The sequence below is a fragment of the Leptodactylus fuscus genome, chromosome 3, assembly GCF_031893055.1.
Source record: "Leptodactylus fuscus isolate aLepFus1 chromosome 3, aLepFus1.hap2, whole genome shotgun sequence".
Classification (NCBI taxonomy): domain Eukaryota; kingdom Metazoa; phylum Chordata; class Amphibia; order Anura; family Leptodactylidae; genus Leptodactylus; species Leptodactylus fuscus.
In genome coordinates, this window is record NC_134267.1 from 66,955,431 (window position 1) to 66,968,579 (window position 13,149).

At 40.6% G+C, this 13,149-nt stretch overlaps 1 protein-coding gene across 1 annotated transcript in view; it reads right to left on the minus strand.

The window, feature by feature from the left end:
* Positions 1–13,149, minus strand: part of WDR27 (WD repeat domain 27) — a 225,337-nt gene that overhangs the window by 70,853 nt on the left and 141,335 nt on the right. The gene's annotated exons all lie outside the window — the stretch shown is intronic.

Genomic DNA, 13,149 nt, shown 5'->3' on the forward strand with positions numbered 1-13,149 from the left:
GCCCAACTTATGTCAGCAGAGACACTCCAAAAACTGGTAAGCGGGTGGTATCCCGGGCACAACAGCTTTCAGAGCGTTCATCTCTGATACAAGTCGGGCACAATATATTACGCACAGAAATTATGTATTCCTGGAAAAATGGTCATTTTCACCTCTCACAATCCGCTTCGTATTCATTTATGGATAATAAGTTATAGCAAAACTTGGGGGCTAAAAATGCTGTCTGTACCCCTGGATAAATCCTTCAGGGGTGTAGTTTCCAAAATAGGGTCTCATATCAGGGGATTCCACTTTACTGGCGTTTCAGCTGTGCAAAAGTGTCATGGCATCCAAAAACCAAACCGTCTGCGCTCCAAAAACCCAATAACCCTTCTTCCCTTCTGTGTCTGGCTGTGCCCTAATATCAGTTTATTCCCACATATGACATTACGTCCGTTATCCGGGGTACACCAGTGTCATACATGTGGCATAAACTGCAGTTTGGGCACACAGCAGGGCGCAGAAGGGAAGGAGCGCGATGAGGCTTTTGGAGTACAGATTCAGATGTTTGGTATCTGGACGCCATGTCATGTTTGTAGAGCCTGTAAGGTACCAGAAAAGTGGATTCCCCAAAGGAGTGACCCCATTTTGAAAACTGCACCCCTCAAAGAATTTCTCAGGGGGTGTAGTGAGTATTAGTATCCGGACGTGACTGCACGGCGGATGGCGAAGAGGGAATATATAAGCAGTGCGGAGAACATTGCAGACACCAAATTCCCTACTATGTCCCAGTAGCTCCTATGATTGGGGGAGTCACTCTGGGGGTCACTTTGGGGGTCACTTCTGGTGTCTGTTCCCTCATAAGCTGTAAATCTGGGGTGTCCCCTGATATTCGCTCACACTGCTTATACATTCCCTTCCTGACGCCGCCAGTTGTATTCTAATAATTTGGCGATTTTGGGGTTTTTTGTCTTCACATTGGTAGATGCTATATTTTCTTTATTCTTTTGGTGACGTGGCCATATAAGGGCTTGTTGTTTGCGGGATGTGATGTATTTTGTAATGACACCATTTTTGGGTGCCTACAACATACTGAATACATTTTATTAACTCTTTCTTGCTGGATTTAAAAAAAAAATAAAAAAAAAATCAATCCTGGCATTGAGTTGTACCCTTTAAATTTTGCGCCATGCAGCGTACAGTATAAGTAACATGTAGCCTTTATTCTGCGGGTCGGTACGGTTACGGCGATACCTCATTTATAGTATTTTTTTATGCGATACTAATTCTGCAGAACAAAAACACATTTGGGGACATAAATCAGTGATTTTTGCATCGCCATCTTCTGAGAGGCGTAACATTTTTATTTTTCGGTTGACAGTGTTGGTTGAGGGCTTATTTTTTGCGGGACAACCTGCGCTTTTTATTGGTACTGTTGTGGGGTGCATATGATTTTTTGATCACTTTTTATAGCATATTTTGTAAGGTGATATGGTGAAAAATCATTACTTCCGGTGGGTTTTTTCCGTTTTTTTTTTTCAGATGTACACCGTATACATTAAATATTATTTCAGTTTTATTGTACAGGTTGTTACGGACGCGGCGATACCAAATATGCATTGTTTTTATTAATTTTTTGTACCTTTTTTTATATAATTCATTTTGTATAGAGAAAAAGGGATTTTTGGGCTTTATAACTTTTTTCATACACTTTATTTTTTTTTTAACTTTTTTTTTTTTTTAACTTTTTCATGTGTCCATTTAGGACACTTGAATCAGTTGATGCTTTGATGAAAGCACCAACTGATTCTGTATAGTAGCTTGCAAGACACGAGCAGGACATGAGCCTGCTCGTGTCCTGCAAGCAGCAGAGGAAGTGAGACACATCGCTCACTTCCTCCATCGGTCGGCAGGATCAACCAGGTATGTGGGGGCTCCGGTAGTCTGGGGTCACTGGCCAGACCCCAGACTACCTTCTACTGACATCGGCACCCCCCGATCTCGCCACGGGGGGTGCCGATCAGCTTCAATCTGCGGCGGATCCCTTTCGATCGCGCCGTGATGTTTCACGGCAGGATCGAAAGGGTTAAAGCGTTCAGTCGGAACTGAGTCCGACTGAACGTTGTTGAGGGGGTGGTTAGGTGTCAGTAACACCTAACCCCTGCCCTCCCCCCGCCCCACCCCCTGCCTAGTGAGTCTCTGAAGACCGGCCGTAAATTTATTATCGGCTGGTCTTAGAGACCAGGACTGCTGGCCGTAAATTTACGGCCAGCGGTCCTTAACCGGTTAATAGAGATGAGCGAACAGTGTTCTATCGAACACATGTTCGATCGGATATCAGGCTGTTTGAGATGTTTGATTCCATATGGACACCACGTGGCAAACTCCAAAAAAATTCGATTCCCCTCCCACCTTCCCTGGCGCTTTTTTTGCACCAATAACAGCGCAGGGGAGGTGGGACAGGAACTACGACAACGGGGGCATTGAAAAAAATCGGAAAAAGTCATTGGCTGCCGAAATAAGGTGACCTCCATTTTAGACGAATAGTGGATTTCAAATCCGGGTCATATGAGAATGTGAACTTTGTGACTATGAGACAGGGATAGCTGTACAGGCAGGGATAGCTAGGGATAACCTTTATTTAGGTAGGAATGTTATTAAAAATAACTTTTTGGGGCTCTATCGGGTGTGTAATTGTGTTTTTTGTGAGATAAACTTTTTCCCATAGGAATGCATTGGCCAGCGCTGATTGGCCAGAGTTCATAATTCGGCCAATCAGCGCTGGCTCTGCTGGAGGAGGCGGAGTCTAAGATCGCTCCACACCAGTCTCCATGCAGGTCCGACCTTAGACTCCGCCTCCTCCAGCAGAGCCAGCACTGATTGGCTGAATTATGTACTCTGGCCAATCAGCGCTGGCCAATGCATTCTATTGGCATGATGAAGCAGAGCTGAATGTGTGTGCTTAGCAAAACTACGCCGGTGGAGTAGTTGAGCTAAGCACACGCATTCAGCACTGCTTCATCACGTTAATTGAATGCATTGGCCAATCAGCGCTGGCCAATCCATTCTATTAGCGTGATGAAGCAGAGCTGAGTGTGCACAAGGGTTCATGCGCACACTCGGCTCTGATGTAGCAGAGCTGAGTGTGCACAAGGGTTCAAGTGCACCCTCGGCTCTGATGTAGCAGAGCCGAGTGTGCACAAGGGTTCAAGCGCACCCTCGGCTCTGATGTAGCAGAGCTGAGTGTGCACAAGGGTTCAAGCGCACCCTCGGCTCTGATGTAGCAGAGCCGAGTGTGCACAAGGGTTCAAGCGCACCCTCGGCTCTGATGTAGCAGAGCCGAGTGTGCACAAGGGTTCTGCTGATTCTGTATACTGATTCTGTATACTGGCCAATCATCGCTGGCCAACGCCAGCGGTGATGCAGAGCTGAGTGTATGCCGAGCTCGCACAGCAGAGCTGACCGGCACACGGTGTAGTTGAGCAGAACTGGCTCAACACTGCTGAGTCTCTGCATACCCATAGGAATGCATTGGCCAGCGTTGATTGGCCAGCCTTCGGCCAATCAGCACTGGCTCTGCCGGAGGAGGCGGAGTCTAAGGTCGGACCTGAATGGAGACTGGTGTTCAGCGATCTTAGACTCCGCCTCCTCCGGTAGAGCCAGCGCTGATTGGCCGAATCCTGGAGACTGGCCAATCAACGCTGGCCAATGCATTCCTATGGGAAAAAGTTAGCTTGCGAAAATCGCAAGCTGACAGGGATTTCCATGTAATAAAGTGACTTTTATGCCCCCAGACATGCTTCCCCTGCTGTCCCATGTCATTCCAGGGTGTTGGCATCATTTCCTGGGGTGTCATAGTGGACTTGGTGACCCTCCTGAGACGGATTTGGGTTTCCCCCTTAACGAGTATATGTTCCCCATAGACTATAATGGGGTTCGAAACCCGTTCGAACAGTCAAACAGTGAGTAGCTGTTCGAATCGGATTTCGAACTTCGAACATTTGGGTGTTCGCTCATCTCTATTCCTTAACTCCCACAGAAGTGAATGGGAGCTACAGAAACAGTGTCACACATTTAACTATACTGTTTCCATAACTGTACAGCTAGGGAAACAATGTAGCTCAGCTGTGCCACGCTGTTTTCCTATGGTTAGGTTCACACCTAAGTCAGCATCTCCATAGGAGACGACGGCGCAGATTTCACCAAAAATTGACATAGAGCAAAATCCTTTACTGAGCCATTTCTGTAAGTCCTGCTTGAGACTTGTAGACGGTTATTCACATCCCGGGAGTGATTTACTCAGATGGGAATGACCCTTCAGTTAAACATCTGATTGCACAATTGAAATGAAAAAAAAATACATACTCATAAAATGGCATAAAAAAAGTGGTGTCTTTTCAAAAAAAATGCTATTTCTTGAAAGCAGCCTTAAACAATAAAAAGGGGTCATATGTTCACAACTATAATGTTGAAATGCCATTCTACATTATGGAAATATTTCAAATCACTTCTGCTACTGAACAAGTCTGACCAGGATATTAAACAAATGTTTGAAACTTCTGGCAATGATATTCACTAGTATTTAAAGTCTGTTATAGATTCCAAGTAATCTTTCATGGAGGAAGTCAATTTTAAATGTATCATTTCTTTATTCTGAGATAATAAAACCATAAATCCTAGTTTCTGCACTTTATTAAGATAAAATATTTTTTATTAGTGAACTCATGTTATGGAGAGCTTCATCATACAGCACAGCATATGTAGTTTTATGACAAGGCTCTTTAATCATCTTGGCAAAATCTACTCCATTTATCAGTGACCTTAATATGCCCACTTTGTGATTATTCTTATAAAAAAAAAAAAATTCTACTTGACTGAAGTTACAAAAAAAAATTTCTTTTTGCTTTGTTAACATTCAAGTTCAATCATCTTCATATTTAAAATACCTGGTTATGCTGTTGAGTTTGCTCTAAAAACAGAACTAAATCACTTTTACTCATGAATATGCAGTTGTCTTCTCATCTCCTTAAAAGACCAAATCGGGGTCAAATATTTTTTTGCCAACAAATCCACAGACTTGCCTTTGCCTGACTGTCTGATCCTCATTCTGCATCTCTCATATGTCATAAGTTATAAATCACTGTTGCAAGAAAATCCTTTGTAGTTTTATCAAGTGCCTTCAATCCCTTCATTTTGACTCCCTGGATCATTTTACTACAGAACAAAGTGTAATGAACATTTTAAATATACAAACATTGGGAGACCGTGGATTGACTGGTAGTATGAGAAAAGGAGAATAAAGCTTCACTTTTGTTTAGAAGTATTTTACTTTTTATTTAATTATGACTTCCTTACTTGTTCTATACAAATAGAGTTTGCCAGGGAACATTTTAAAATTCTGGGCCCTAGTGCAGATAAACATAAAAGTTCTCACTTTCTTCATGTTCAGATAATGTAAAATAAGAGTTCTGCACTGAGAACATGATGTGCTGTAAGTCGGCAATGTACTGTCTCAAACTGGTCTTCAAGAATAAGTCATGAGCATTGCTACGACAGTGTAAGCATTCACACATGGATTCCTTTAGCCCTGCTGGTTTTTTACAGATGGCCATAGCCACCGGATGTCTGAGGCACCATTTTACCGGCAGCGCAAGGGCACTGCCATTTTGCCAGGGATCGTCAGCACCCGGAGCAAGCTCCAGGGCTGGCCTCCCATTGCCATGACAGCCGAGAGCCTTGTGAAAGTTCCCAGGCCTGTCTGTAATGATTTTCTTTTGAAGGCTATTCTTTGTAGCTGTTAGGATTGGGTCCCGCAGGTTGCTATCATAGCGCACAGTGCCACCTGCGGGTCAGTTTAACCATCCCGCTTTCACCTTACTGAGCATGCTCAGACGTATTGGAGCTGCTCACAAGCTAAGTGCCATTTCTACCCTACTGAGCATGAGCGGTGAGGTCATGGCCACTCCCCCTATTGGGCGGGGACTTCCCTTTAAATAGCGTGAGCCGACGCCCGCCGGGTGCTCACACTTTGACTAAAATCTCCTCAAAGTCCACGGAGTGAATGACAGTAGTTAGCAGGGATAGGCTCCAGTACTCAGGCAGGTTTCAGACTAGGCCTCTGTGTGGGGTTCCTCTGCTTCTCCTGGGTGCTGTTAGGTGAGACCTATAAACCCTGAACTGTTAGAGCTACACCAGGGCTAAGAGCGGTAGACGCCTTTACAGCTTGTAGATCTGCAGCAGGTATGGTCTCTGAGATAAATTTCAAGAGTAAAAAAGATCCAGCAAAAGCCAAGGTAGATGGTTCAATATAGAAAATTTTCTTCTTTATTATAAATCGCAGTCTGACGCTATTTTTTGCTTGTAAATGTTTGTACCGTTGCGGTTTTTATTGAGCATGTGCGATTTATAATAAAGAAGAAAATTTTCTATATTGAACCATCTACCTTTGCTTTTGCTGGATCTTTTTTACTCTTGAAATTTGTGCCTACTGCTCCGAGTCGAGGGAGTTTAGCTTTCCGGGCATAGCCTTACCGAGGATATATCGGTGAAAAGGAGCTCTACACATGGAAACCGAGATTCGACGACGTTTGGGCTGAGTATCAAATCTTTTTCTTGCTCAATTTTTTCACTGACTGTATGGTCTCTGAGATAGCCTATGTGTACTGTCTTACTTCATGTATGGCTCCCAGCTGTGTGCGGGAGCATGAGTGTTTGATGGCTCCAAGCTGTGTGCAAGAGCATGCAAACTCCCCTGGTAACTCCCAGCTGTGTGCAGGAGAATGTTCTAAACTTCCGTGGTGGCCCCTAGCTGTCGCAGGGGTAAGTGTGTGTGTTTGCTGGCCTGGGGTGAGAGTTAACCCTTGGCAGCCATGTGTGTTTCACTTGTACTGACCGGTGTACCTGGCCGGTGAGCTAAACTGGCAGGGTTTTAGTTGCACCTTGTTCACATGGAGTGTCGCACAGTATACACTGTTCACATTAAGTACCGCACTGTAGTGCAGTGTCTTTGCAGTAGTTCACATTGAGTTCAGACATACAGCCACCCACTATTGGGCCTGTAGTGTTCTACAGCTAAGAGGTTCTGAAGTTTAAAATATATATATACAGAACCGTAACAGTAGCCTGCAAAAGAAATGACATATTTTTTGCAAGGCATTATCTTTGTAATGCATTGCATTAGGGATAAGACCCCCTGGGGTTCAAGAGCCCCCTAGGGGGGTCTAATTCATTGGGGGAAAAAAGTTAAAAAAAAAAAGTAAAAAAAAAAAAATTTAAGAAATTTAAAAATTTTAAGTTCAAATCACACCCCCTTCCCTAGAACACATATAAAAGTACTTAAATACTGTGAAACACATACAAATTAGGTATCCCTGTGTCTGAAAACCCCCACTCTACAAATCTATAAAAATATTTTTCCTGTACAATGAAAAAATAAAAAAAAATTAAAAGTGCTAAACTACCATTTTTTTCATGGATTTCAAATCAATAAAAATATTTTTCCCAAATAGTAAACTCCATAGTAGGAAAAAAGTCAAAAGTGCCAAACTGCAGTTTTTTTCACCATTTTGCTTTTGATAAAAATTTGAATAAAACGTAATTAAAGCAATAGCAATTCCCCAAAATGATATAACTAAAAAGTACACCTGGTCCCGCAAAAAAGGACGCCCTATACATCCCCGTGTATAAAAGTTATGAGTGTCAGAATATGGCAACTTTTAGAAAAAAATATTTTTGGTTTTGGTACAGATTTGGATTTTTAAGGGGCTAAAATGTAAATAAAACCATAGAAATTTGGTATCCCCAGAATCGTACCGAAAATAGAATACAGGTGACATGTCATTTTGGCGCAAAAATGTACTTTTTCTTCAAATATACCTCATTCTGAATTTTTTCCAGATTCCTAGTACATTGTACAGAATATTTAATAGTAGCATCAGGAAGAAAAATTTGTCCCGCAAACATTAAAAGATCTCATAGCTCTGAGAGTGGAAAAATATAAAAGTTGTGAGGTTTGGAAGGGGGTGGGGTGAGTCAAAAACAAACGAAAATTGAAAAAATGCTCATGGCGGGAAGGTGTTAAATATGTCCGCAGAGTGAGGATCCATTAGGATCTGTTTAACCCCATAAGGACAAAGCCCAAAAGTTAGTTAAGGACCAGGCCTATTTTTTCAAAATTGACGTGTGTCACTTTAAATGGCAATAACTTTGAGAAGCTTTAACTTATACAAGTGATTTTGAGATTGTTTTCTCGTACCACATTATACTTCATGTTAGTGGTAAACACTAATCAATATTTTTGTATTTACTTTAAAAAAAAGAATAGGAAATTTGATGAAAATTTGGAAAAAAATGCAATTTTCAAAATGTGAAATTCTCTGCTTTTCAGGCAGATAACCATATCACCCAAATACATGAATAAATATTATCTACCATATCTCTGCTTTATATTGGCATCATCTTTTGATTGTATTTTAATTTATTTTGGATGTTACAAGGCTTACAAGTGTAAGAGAGATTTTCCAGATTTAAAAGAAAATTCTCCAAACTCTTTCTTTAGGGACCGCTTCAGTTCTGAAAGGAATTATAAAGGTCTATATAATAGAAAGACCCCCAAATCACACCATTTTCAAAACTGCACCCCTCAAATTATTCAAAACAGCATTTGGGATGTTTGTTAACCCTTTAAGCTTTTCATAAGAATAAAAATAACATGGAGGTGAAATTTAGACATTTCATTTTTTTCACTAATACATTCATTTAGACCTAAAATTATCACATTCACAAAGGGTTACACTAGAAAATGCATCTGACAGTTTATCACGCAATTTGTCTTGTGCACAGAAATACCCCACATGAGGGTGTAAACTGATTTTTGGGCAAATGGCAGTGCATGGAAGGGAAGGAGCGACACAGGGAGTTTGAAAAGCAGATTTTGCTGGAATAGTTTTAATGCGCCATGTTCATTTGCAGAGCTCCTAGAGTACCAAAACAATGGAAACCCCCCAAAAGTGACCCCATTTTAGAAACTACACCCCTCACGGAATTCAACAACAGAATTCAGCATTTTGACCCTACGGCAGTTTCACAGATTTCACTAACATTGGAATGTGTCAATGAAAAATTACTAAAATGTCCCTTTAACCCCAAAGTTTTCAGTTTCACAAGGGGTTAAAGGAGAAAAAGCCCCCCACAGGTTGTTACACAATTTCTCCTGAACACGCCAATACCCCATATGTGGCCATAATCTGCTGTATGGGAACATGGTGGGGCTCGGAATGGAAAGAGCGCTATTTGGCTTTTGGAGATTTAGATGTTTGGAATCTGGACACCATGTCATGTTTGTCATGAGCCTGTAAGGTACCAGAAAAGTGGAATTCCCAAAGAGTTACAGATTTTGAAAGCTGTACCCCTGAAAGAATTTACCAGTGGGTGTAGTGAGTATTAGTATTGCAGGCGGGAATGCACAGCGGATGGTGAAAAGTGAATATGTAAGCTGTGCGGAGGACATTGCACACACCAAATTCCCTACTATGTCCCAGTAACTCCTATGATTGGGGGAGTCACTCTGTGGGTCACTTTGGGGGTCACTTCTGGTGTCTTGCCTTGTAAGCTGTAAATCTGTGGTGTCCCCTGATATACACTCACACAGCTTGTATATTCCCTTCCTGCCACAGCCAGTTGTGTTCTAATGATTGATGATTTGGGGGGTTTTGTCTTCACATTGCTAGATGCTATATTTTTCTTAATTTTCTGGTGACCTGGCCATATAAGGGCTTGTTGTTTGCGGCATGAGATGTATTTTGTAATGACACCATTATTGGGTGCCTACAATTTATAGAATAAATTTTATTAACTCTTAAAAAAAAAACAGCAATTCTGGCATTGCATTTTACCTTTTAAATTTTTCGCCATGCAGCGTACAGTATAAGTAACGTGACTTTTATTCTGTGGGTCGGTACGGTTACGGCAATATCTCATTTATATTTTATTTTTATGTGTTAGTAATTCTGCAGAACAAAACACATTTGGGGACATAAATCAATGATTTTTGCATCGCTATCTTCTGAGATGTGTAATGTTTTTATTTTTCGGTTTACAGAGTTGGTTGAGGGCTTATTTTTTGCGGGACATCCTGTGCTTTCCATTGGTACTGTTTTGGGGGATGTATGGCTTTTTGATCAATTCTTTTAGCATTTTTTGTAAGGCAAAATGTGCAAAAAACTTTAATTTCTGTCGTTTTTTTTTTCCCGACGTTCACTGAGCAGGTTAAATATTGTTTCACTTTTATTGTACAGGTGGTTACGGACACGGCAATACCAAACATGTATTGTTTTAATTAATATTTTTGTTTTTTTATGTAATTCACTTTGTATAGAAAAAGGGAGTTTGTGGGTGTTTCATAACTGTGTTTGTTTTGTTTGTTTTACACACTTTATTATTTTATTTTTTAAAAAACGTTTTTACAATTTTTTATTTATACTGTAAGCACACTATTTAAGGATTAAGGAGCAGCGTGTAGCTGTAAATTACAGCTAACATGGACTCCTTATTCAGCCGGCAGCATGCTTTATAGCCGGCCAAACCCCTAGGGTGCCATGATCACTATTGATCATGGCACCTTAAGGGTTAAACAGGGGGGGGGGGTCGGTGCAATCACCGTCCCTGCTGCCACAGGGGGAGCCTGGCTGTCAGATACAGCCGGCCTCCCACGGAGATCGCACAGGCTCTGCTTCTGAGCCCGTGGGATCTCCATCACGTACATGCACGTGGGAATGCGGGAAATAACCACATTCCCTGACATGCATGTACGTGATTTAGCGTAAGGGGTTAATGGATGCAAAGAACGGATGCAAACAGAAAAAAAAAGGTTCTGCATTTGCCTGCTTTTTTTTTTTTCAGAAAATACTATAATATTCCATACTTTTGGTTATGTCCAAAAAAATCGGACAGAAATAGATGAAAACAATTATACATCAGTACATATTGCCTTTGTGCCCAAGTCCTTCTCTCAAAGAAGCCAGAAAACAGTTTATAATGTGAAAGCTAAACATCTATATGTACATCATGGTATCTATATTTAGATACCATACGTATATATACGTATACATATATACTCGAGTATAAGCCGACCTGAATATAAGCCGAGGCCCCTAATTTTACCACAAAAAAACTGGGAAAACTTATTGACTCGAGTATAAGCCGAGGGGGAGGGGAAATGCAGCAGCTACTGGTAAATTTTAAAAATTAAAATGGTCGGAGTTTTTTGGGTGCAGTAGATGCTGGGGAAGGGGAGGGGATGTTTTGGTTGTCTATCTGCCCCTTCCCTGAGCTTGAGGACTGTTTTTTTTTCCCCCCACTTGGAATTCAGCCTGACTGAATGTAGGGTATCTGCAGTGCTCCTATTAACCCCTTTCCGACAGAACAGGAGCACTGCAGATACCCTATATTCAGTAGACCGGGCACTGTCAGACACAGGGATACCTAATGTGTATGTGTTTCACAGTCATTTTCTACTTTTATATGTATTCTAGGGATAAGGAGTGATTTAGAACTTTTATATTTTTAATTTTATTTAAAAAAAAAAAATAATAATTTTGCACTATTTTATGGGAGATTCTATACATTGATATTGTGGCTGGTCAAATTTTTTTTTGCTGACTCGAGTATAAGCCAAGGGGGGCTTTTTCAGCTCAAAAACTGGGCTGAAAAATTCGGCTTATGCTCGAGTATAAAGGTATTCCCATGTTTATAATCATATCTATTGTAGATAATTAAAAGTTAAACATTTTTGCAAATATAGGTAATTAAAAATTCTGCAAAGTTTTAATAATTTTCTCTAACTTTCTTAGTGGTGATAGTCTGTTATTTTGATCGGTTGCCAATGGTTACGACCACTAATACCGAAACTTTCTATGGTCTGAGACCTGTAAGGAAGCTAGCTATGATTTTCTTATTGTACCTGGGTTATCAGGCAGGGACATTACATGTATGAGAAGATATCACAGTCACACAAAAGAAATCATGGCTGATTTTCTGACCTTAGAAAGTTCCTGCATTCATGCTTGTATCTACTGGCAACCGATGAAGACAACAGGCTGTGACCACAAGATATTTAGAGAAAATCTTTAAAACTCTGCAAAATGCTTAATTACTTATATTTGCAAACATGTTTAACTTTTAATTATCTACAAATTTTAAAAAAAACTATGTACATGGGAATACCCTTTTAACTTAGAGGATGAGCACAATAGGACCATTTTAACAAAAAAAAGATATGTAACCATTTTGCTAGGACTTCAAGGGGACTCTAAACATTAGAGGGGTATTCCCATCTCTATGCTGTTAGCTTATGTAAATTCAAGAGTTTTTCTAAATACATAATGCTTTGTTTGCATGCTATGTGAAATTATTCCTACCATTATTTATACATTGTTTCCATGGAGCTGGACCTCCAAACAGGACAAATTACGTCAGTCACTGATCACTGGGGTGGGGGAAGGGGGAGAGGGCCGAAAGCTCTCACTGTTATGTACAGCTTTGCCAGCATGACAATTAGTTCATCTAATTGCAGATTGCTAATAAAGGCTCCGAGAGCCATGTTTGTTAAATCTCTATGTAAACACTCTCTAGAAGAATGGTAAGAATTTTATACAAACCAGTGTAATGTAATATACATTTACTGTGCATGATATTTGATCTGCATTTATATTATAATGCTAACAATCATAATAAATAATCTCAAAATAGTAAAGGCAGTCTGTATTGTAATAGTTTATAGTATCCTGTTCATCAAACAGTCAAAACTACCTCTCCCAGTTTACTGAAAAATACGGGAAGTGAGAAGAAGCAAGAGTAGGCAAAGCTGCTGAGACAGGAGACGGGATAATCCCAAGTTTATGCAGCTAAAACTACAACAAATGATAGTGACTGTGGTCACAATGAAATCTAATAGGTTTGGGGTTTTGGTTACTGTGATGCCTTTGTCTAGTTAAATTGCTTGTTCCAATGCCATCACTGTGTAATCCTAGTCCTATTTGACACTGGTACTCTTCCATTTTGATCAATACTTGGCGTATCTTGTAAAATTAGTTTTACAACCAGCCTTTCATTTCAATAATTCTACCTACGGTTGCAAATCATGTGCTATACATGTGACAACTAGTGTCAAGA